The sequence below is a fragment of the Eleutherodactylus coqui genome, chromosome 9 (assembly GCF_035609145.1).
Source record: "Eleutherodactylus coqui strain aEleCoq1 chromosome 9, aEleCoq1.hap1, whole genome shotgun sequence".
NCBI classification, from domain to species: Eukaryota; Metazoa; Chordata; class Amphibia; order Anura; family Eleutherodactylidae; genus Eleutherodactylus; species Eleutherodactylus coqui.
Window position 1 is genome coordinate 36,517,325 of NC_089845.1, and position 7,663 is coordinate 36,524,987.

At 42.5% G+C, this 7,663-nt stretch overlaps 1 non-coding gene across 1 annotated transcript; it reads right to left on the reverse strand.

The window, feature by feature from the left end:
* Nucleotides 1-2,847: 2,847 nt before the first annotated feature.
* Nucleotides 2,848-2,954, reverse strand: LOC136579379 (U6 spliceosomal RNA). The gene has a single exon (XR_010786856.1). It is a non-coding gene; the product is annotated as a U6 spliceosomal RNA (small nuclear RNA).
* Nucleotides 2,955-7,663: the final 4,709 nt, after the last annotated feature.

Here is a 7,663-nt window from a genome sequence, read left to right on the forward strand (position 1 = left end):
GTTTGTGCGCCGTAGAAACAGGATGCAGGGAAAGATGGCGGAATGTCGTTTTTTTCCATTTTACTCCACCTAAAACTTTTTACATTTTTTGTTTAGTACACTATATAGTACGTTATCCCCTTAGTGACCAAGCCAAATTTTAGGTGGTTAAAATCGTCCAATAGAATTTGTGTATATTCATTACAAGCCCAAAATTAGGAAAATTCTGAAAAAATTGTCTTTTTTTCACCTTTTCAACTGCAATATCTCAACTATGTGCAAACATATAATTTTTTGATCAGATATATATTTCCATCTGTTTACTTTATCCTCTTACGTCATGGGGCTAGCACGAGATCATAGCCGGCTGTCACTAGTAGCCGACGTACCGCTGCCCCCCCCCCCCCCCCCGCTTTTAACCCCTTCCCTTATAAGGCCACATCGACGGAAAAATAAAAAAGTTATGGCTTTTGAAAAATGGAGATGGAAAAATACCAAAAATCGCTTGGTTCTCAACGCCAAAATAGGCCGTTTCCTTAAGGGGTTAACATTACTTAGCAACATTTTGAGGAACACTTTGTTTTCCTGCACCAAGCCAAGATTGCAAAGGCTCATGAGTGTCAGAATGATAGAGACCCCCACAAATGACCCCATTTTATAAACTACACCCCTTTATGTATTCACTGAGGGGTCCATCGGGGCAGCTGAGATTACTCACCCTGCTCCTCCATGCTGATCTGGTCCTCCAGGACCTGACACTGGCCTTCTGCGCATGCGCGCCAGGCATCATTACGTCAAAAAGCTGGGAGTCCCGGTAAATTTGAAATCTCCTGGCTCCTGAAGGTAGCCGGGAGGCAGGAGATGTCACCGTTATCCAATGGATAACGGCGAACACGGAAAAGTGAAAAAAGTTAAAGTTTCACCTCCCCTCGTGGATTGGATCCACGAGGGGAGGCGAAAATACTCACCCCCATCCTCCATGATGTCTGGCAGCGATCTACAGCTGCCATGGGATTGTGCACATGCGCTGATCTGGCACACATGCGCAGAAGGCCAGGGACTGCTGTATGTTATCTGGTGGATAATAAGGATCATGGAAAGTTAAAAGGTGTAAAAAAAAAAAAAAGTTTAAAAATTAAAATTTCATCTCTGCTTCGTATCTGTGAGGGGAGATGAAATTACATACCCAAGGTCTCTGGATTTGTCCCTCAATGAGATATTTATCTGCGGACCTTACCCCGGCTTCGGTGCATGCACCCATCAGCATAATGTGCACTATAGGAAAAAACTGCCTTTAAAATGACGTATTTGCAAAAATATGAAATTTTATTTTTTCTCCTCTAAATTGCATTAACCCCTGAAAAAAAAACCTATGGGGTCAAAATACTCCTGACCCCCCTCGGTGAATATATTAAGGGGTGCATTTTTTAAAATGGGGTCATTTGTAGTGGTATCTATCATTCTGACACCTATGAGCCTTTACAATCTTGGCTTGGTGCAGGAAAACAAAGTGTTCCCCAAAATGTTGATAATTAATGTTAAATTTGTACGGCTCCTAAATGGTTAAAAAAAGAACAAAAGCTTTTCAAATGTGCGCCCAAAATAAAGTAAACAGATGGATATATATATCTTATCAAAAATCTGTACAGTATGTTTGCACATATTTGATATATTACAATAGAAAATGTGAAAAAATGACAATTTAAAAAAAAAAAATAAAAAAATTCCCAATTTTGGCACTTTAAATAAATATACACAAATTCTATCTGCCTATTTTTACCACCTAAATGAAGTACAACATGTGGCGAAAAAACATCAGAATCACTTGGATATGCAAAACCTTTACAGAGTTATTCCATGTTAAAGTGACAGATGTCAGATTGCCAAAATTTGTCTGTCATTAAGGCGCAAACAGGCTTGGTCACTAAGGGGTTAAACTTTTTTACAATTTTTACATGATTGCTTTTATCCATTGGATAGCAGCGATCATGTGACCGGGAACCGCATACAGCGGCTCCTGGTGACAGCTCCCTGGTCTCGGGTGCTTATACTAGCCGGGAGCAGGGGAACGTCGTCACAAAAAAAAATAACACCTGAATTGCCCTTGTTTGGTCACCCTGTCTCCAAGAAAATATTTAATAAAAATTTAACAAAAAGTCGTATGAATCCCAAAATAGTACCAATGGAAACTACAGGACGTCCTGCAAAAAATGAGCCCTCGCACAACGATGTAGATGGAAAAATAAAAACGTTATAGCTGTCAGAAAATGGCGGCAGAAAATAATTAAAAAAAATTATTTTTATTAAAAAAAAAAAAAGCACAGCAAAATTTAAAAAACTGTATAAATTTGGTATCGTAGTAATCGTACTGACCCAAAGAATAAAGATATCAGGTCATTTTTGTTGCAGCGTGTACGCCGTAGAAATGCCGCACACAAAGATGGCAGAATTTCGCTGTTTTTTCCATTTTACTCTCTTTTTAAAAGGTTTTTCAGTACATTATATAGTACCATTGAAAAATACAACTTGTCCCCCAAAACAATAGCACTCAGACATCTGTGTGGGTGGATAAATGAAAGAGGTATGCTATTTTAAAAGGGGAGAGGAAAAAAAGAACCGCATCCTTACGGGGTTAAAAAATAAAATATCTGTGGAAAAGCCTAAAATTATTTTTTCCGCCGTAAGGTTTCTTTTTTTTTTTGGCAACATAGTTGTGAGAGGGTTTGTTTTTTGCAGGACGTCTTCTAGTTTCTATTGGCACCATTTACAATGTTTTCCACATTCATCATGCGGGGTAAATAATGCGTTATTTTGATAGATTGGACTTTTACAGTTGCAGTGATACCAAATATGTTTTTTTTTTTTTTTTTTTTTATGGAACGCTTCACGAATTTGCGTGTCATCCTTGCACAGGGGCCATGCTAATCTTCTCTGTATCGTTCCAATTTTAGTATATGTGCTGCCGAAGCAAGCACTGTTTGTTTTTTTTAATTTAGAGTTTTTTATTATAAATATGGCAAAAGTTTTATTTTAAACTTTTATTACCTTTTATTTTTTTTAGTACTTAAAGGGGTTGTCTCGCGGCAGCAAGTGGGGGTATACACTTCTGTATGGCCATATTAATGCACTTTGTAATGTACATCGTGCATTAATTATGAGCCATACAGAAGTTATTCACTTACCTGCTCCGTTGCTGGCGTCCTCGCCTCCATGGATCCGTCTAATTCTGATGTCTTCTTGCTTTTTTAGACGCGCTTGCGCTGTGCGGTCTTCTGCCTGGTGAATGGGGCCGCTCGTGCCGGAGAGCTGGTCACCGCGTCGTCATCGTAGCTCCGCCCCGTCACGTGTGCCGATTCCAGCCAATCAGGAGGCTGGAATCGGCAATGGAACCTACAGAGCCCATGGTGCACCATGGGAGAAAACTGCAGTGCATCCCTGGGAAAGGACCGGCGGCCATCTTTGGGAGAAGATTTTTTAAAGTCCTTATTTCATCGGATCAGTGAGTAGCAAGCGGTTTAAAAACCGCTTTAATTTGCTATTTTATGCCAGGGGGGTGAACAGGGGGAATGGGGTAAGGTAAAATTTTGAGGTTTGCCGCGAGACAACCCCTTTAATAAAACTTTTTAAAACTGATTTTACTTTTTTTTTGTTTAAAGTCCCTATAGGGGACAAGAACTTGTAGTGGTTTGATCACTCCTACAGTATGATGTAATGCCATAGCATTACATTATACAGTGATCTGACAATCTATTAAGCCATAGAGGGGGGGGGGGGGCATTTGGGACCCCCAAACTCTGATTGGAGCATTTAAATGCCGCTGCCAGAATTGATCACAGCTGTTGCAGGCGGGTGTCAGCTGTAAGAAACAGCCGTCACCCGCATTGTATGGGGCGACCCCTGATTCCTCTCTATACACACCCTGAACTTCCATGACATGAGTGTACTTCCTGAAACAAGGGGGAAAGGCTCCCAAATAATCCCTTAGGACAGAGCCCCTACTGACTGGGTCCGGCGGCCGTATAACACAAGGTCCGCTTTCGTCTGTGCAGCAGGCTCACAGGGTACGACCAGAACAGACTGTCCTCTGCAGGGTGGTAGCGAGGGGCCCGTCGGGGTCTACAAGAGAACAGGGAGTAGGGTTACCTGAAGGAACGGGGCTCCTCACAATGAGATCAGGAGCGCCATGCAGGTGTCATGGCAGCCGGGGTTCTTCTGAAAGGCACCAGTCCTGTCATGGCAGAATGCCTATCAAGCCATCCCCGTGGGGTGGCTTGATAGACTGCCTGTCAGAATGCAGTATGATGAAACGCTATGGCATTACATCATGCTGCATAAGCGATCAAAGCATCGCAAGTTGTTATCTCCTCTGGGGACTAAAAGAAAATGTAAAAAGGAGAACAATAAAGTTTTATTAGTTATTAAAAAAAAAAGTTATAAAAGTTCAAGACCTCCCTTTTGCCATAATTACAATAAAAAAAATCTACATAATAAAAATACATATTTGGTATCGCCGCATCCGTAAAAGTACTATCTATCAAAGTAATGCATTATTTACCACGCACGGTGAACGTTGTCCAGGAAAAGAAACACAGATTGGCAGAAATTCACTTTTTTCGTCACCCAGTTGCCAAGAAAAAAAAAAAAAAAATAGAATAACGCGCGATCAAAAAGCCATATGTATTAAAAAATACCAACAGAAACTACAGGACGTACTGCACAAAATGAGCCCGCGCACAACTATGTCAATGAAAAAATTAAAAAGTTATTGTGCGCAGAAGATGGAGGCAGAAAATAATTTTAAAAAATTAAATATCTTTAAAAAAATATATAAGTAACACAGCAAAAAAAAAAAACTATACAAGTTTGGTATCGTAGTAATCATACTGACCCATAGAATAAAGTTATCATGTCACTTTTGTTGCAGTTTGTGCGCCGTAGAAACAAGATGCACGTAAAGATGGCGGAATGTCGTTTTTTTCCGATTTCTCTCCACTCAGAATTTTTAAAAAGTTTTTCAATACATTATATGGTACATTAAATAGCACCATTGAAAACTACAACTCGCCCTGCAAAAAACAAGCCCTCATACAGCGACGTCGATGGATAAATAAAGGAGTTACGATTTTTTTAAAAGGAGGGAGGAAAAAACGAAAATGGAAAAAAGCAAAAAAGCTCCGTTACTAAGGGGTTAAGTATTCATAGTTTCAGCAGTGTGGTGCAGTTGATAGTTGTGATAATGTGTTTAACCTTGGAGATACGGCAGTTTTTTATTTCTTTTTTCCTCCTCACTTGCAAAAAATCATTTTTTTTTACATTTTTCAGTTGATGCCCCCTTATCTCGTCTGCGGGGGTGCTGTTTGAGAGACAGATTGGGCCCTCTCCCTCCGTCAAGCCATTTAAATGATGCGGTCAACGCTGACCACCGGATCTAAAAAGTTAGTTCTGTAGAGGCTGGTAAGACCTCTGTCGGGTCTCCGAGAGGTGGGAACCCAACCACAGTGAGGCCTACTAGTGTCAGTGAAGATCTAGATACCAGATCTACACAGTGATAGTGATTACAGTGCAATTACCTTCAGTGATCACCGATGATGTGTTCTCCGATTGGAAAAGTTTTTTTTTCTTTGCATTGGTGGCCAGACCACAATAAATACTTCTGTCAGCCACGATTCATCTCTGCACACTCTCCCTATCCTGCTGCTACACCCAATGCCCCTCTTAATGCTCCCCATAGTAATAGTGCCTCCATGCAGTAATAATTTCCCCATAGTGTCTACCACAAGAAATAATGCCTCCTTTGTGCCCCCACATTGTAATAATACCTTTTTATGCTCCACATAGTAGCAAATCCCCTTTGAAAGTAATAATGTCCACTTTGTGCCCCTGCCAAGTAATAACCGCATAGACAAACTCCTTCCTTCTCTTCTCACTAGACCCGAAAGGCCAAGACTCTTCTAGACCGAAGGTATAAGAAACCATGGGGGAGAGGCAGGACAGGCTGAGGAGCTGACCTGGTGGAGGTATCATGGTTAAATTAGTGCTGGAAAAAGGTTATATTACGCCAACCTTTTAAAGAAGCTGGAGTAATATATTAAAGGAGATGTCCCGCGCCGAAACGGGTTTTTTTTTTTTTCAACCCCCCCCCCGTTCGGCGCGAGACAACCCCGATGCAGGGAGGTAAAGAAAGCTCACCGGAGCGCTTACCTTAATCCCCGCGCTCCGGTGACTTCTCTACTCACCGCTGAAGATGGCCTCTTCCTCCGTGGACCGCAGCTCTTCTGTGCGGTCCACTGCCGATTCCAGCCTCCTGATTGGCTGGAATCGGCACGTGACGGGGCGGAGCTACACGGAGCTACACGGAGCCCCATAGAAGACTGCAGAAGACCCGGACTGCGCAAGCGCGGCTAATTTGGCCATCGGAGGCCAAAAATTAGTCGGCTCCATGGAGACGAGGACGCTAGCAACGGAGCAGGTAAGTATAAAACTTTTTATAACTTCTGTATGGCTCATAATTAATGCACAATGTACATTACAAAGTGCATTATTATGGCCATACAGAAGTGTATAGACCCACTTGCTGCCTCGGGACATCTCCTTTAAGTGGGCAAGACGGTGCAAGTTTCAGGACTAATACAGGAAGTATAAGAGAACCCAGTTTGAGGAACGGGCAGGGCCATTATATAGGTTTGAAAATGAGGGATCAATAATAGAATAGGAGGGAACATATATTGAACACGTGCGACCATGGACTGGCCCACATAACTAAATTCCATAAACACAGTGAGAGCCAGGATGTTGGCCATGGTTAAAGGGGAAGGGGACAAGGGGGACTGTAAGTCAGAGTTATCTATAGATTCCAGTCATTGTCCCACAATTCTATTGATAGGGGGCAGGCAGGTCTCTGGGATCATTGTTCTCTAGGTCTTGTGTTGGGGATAGGGTGCTGGAAAACCAAAGCAACTATAATCCAGTCAGGAACTTGCACTGGAGGAATCTGTGGGTTCATGAACAGTAGTGGTATTCCCATTTACAGGAGATGGAAAGTGTGTCCCCAGGTGTATGTCACTCCTCATCTCCAAGACAGGGCACAGTAATCACCTCATCATTAGAATGCAGTTGGAGATGTCTGGCAGGAGGTGAATTTTGGCTTCGTTGAGGACCAAGGGCCTAGACTCCCATGCTTTACACATAATTTGCTCCTTGAGAGTATAGCAATGGATATATAATAATAATCTTTATTTGTATAGCGCCAACTTATTCCGCAGCGCTTTCAGGCATGGATAAATGCAAAACAAAACAACAATTACAATGTGAGGGTACATTCGGTTTGAAACAAATGGGTTGGGGGTGGTACAGGAGGTGCAAAGGGGGGGGAGCGAGGCATGGGGAACACAGGCAATGGTTTTTATGTGGAAATCAGTTATTAGAAGGCAGACGGGGTGGGGCAGTAAGGAGGTGCAGAGGTAGAGGTCGTATGCGATAGGCCGGATGGAAGGTGTGGGGAGCCATAGGGAGGGGTGGGGGACTAGGTCAGGAGATTTGGTATGCCTCCCTGAAGAGGTGAGTTTTTAAGGCAAGTTTGAAATTTCGTGCATCGGGAAGTGTCCGGATGCCTTGGGGTAGGGGGTTCCAGAGGATGGGTGCTGCTCTGGTGAAGTCCTGTAGGCGAGCATGTGAGGTTCGTATT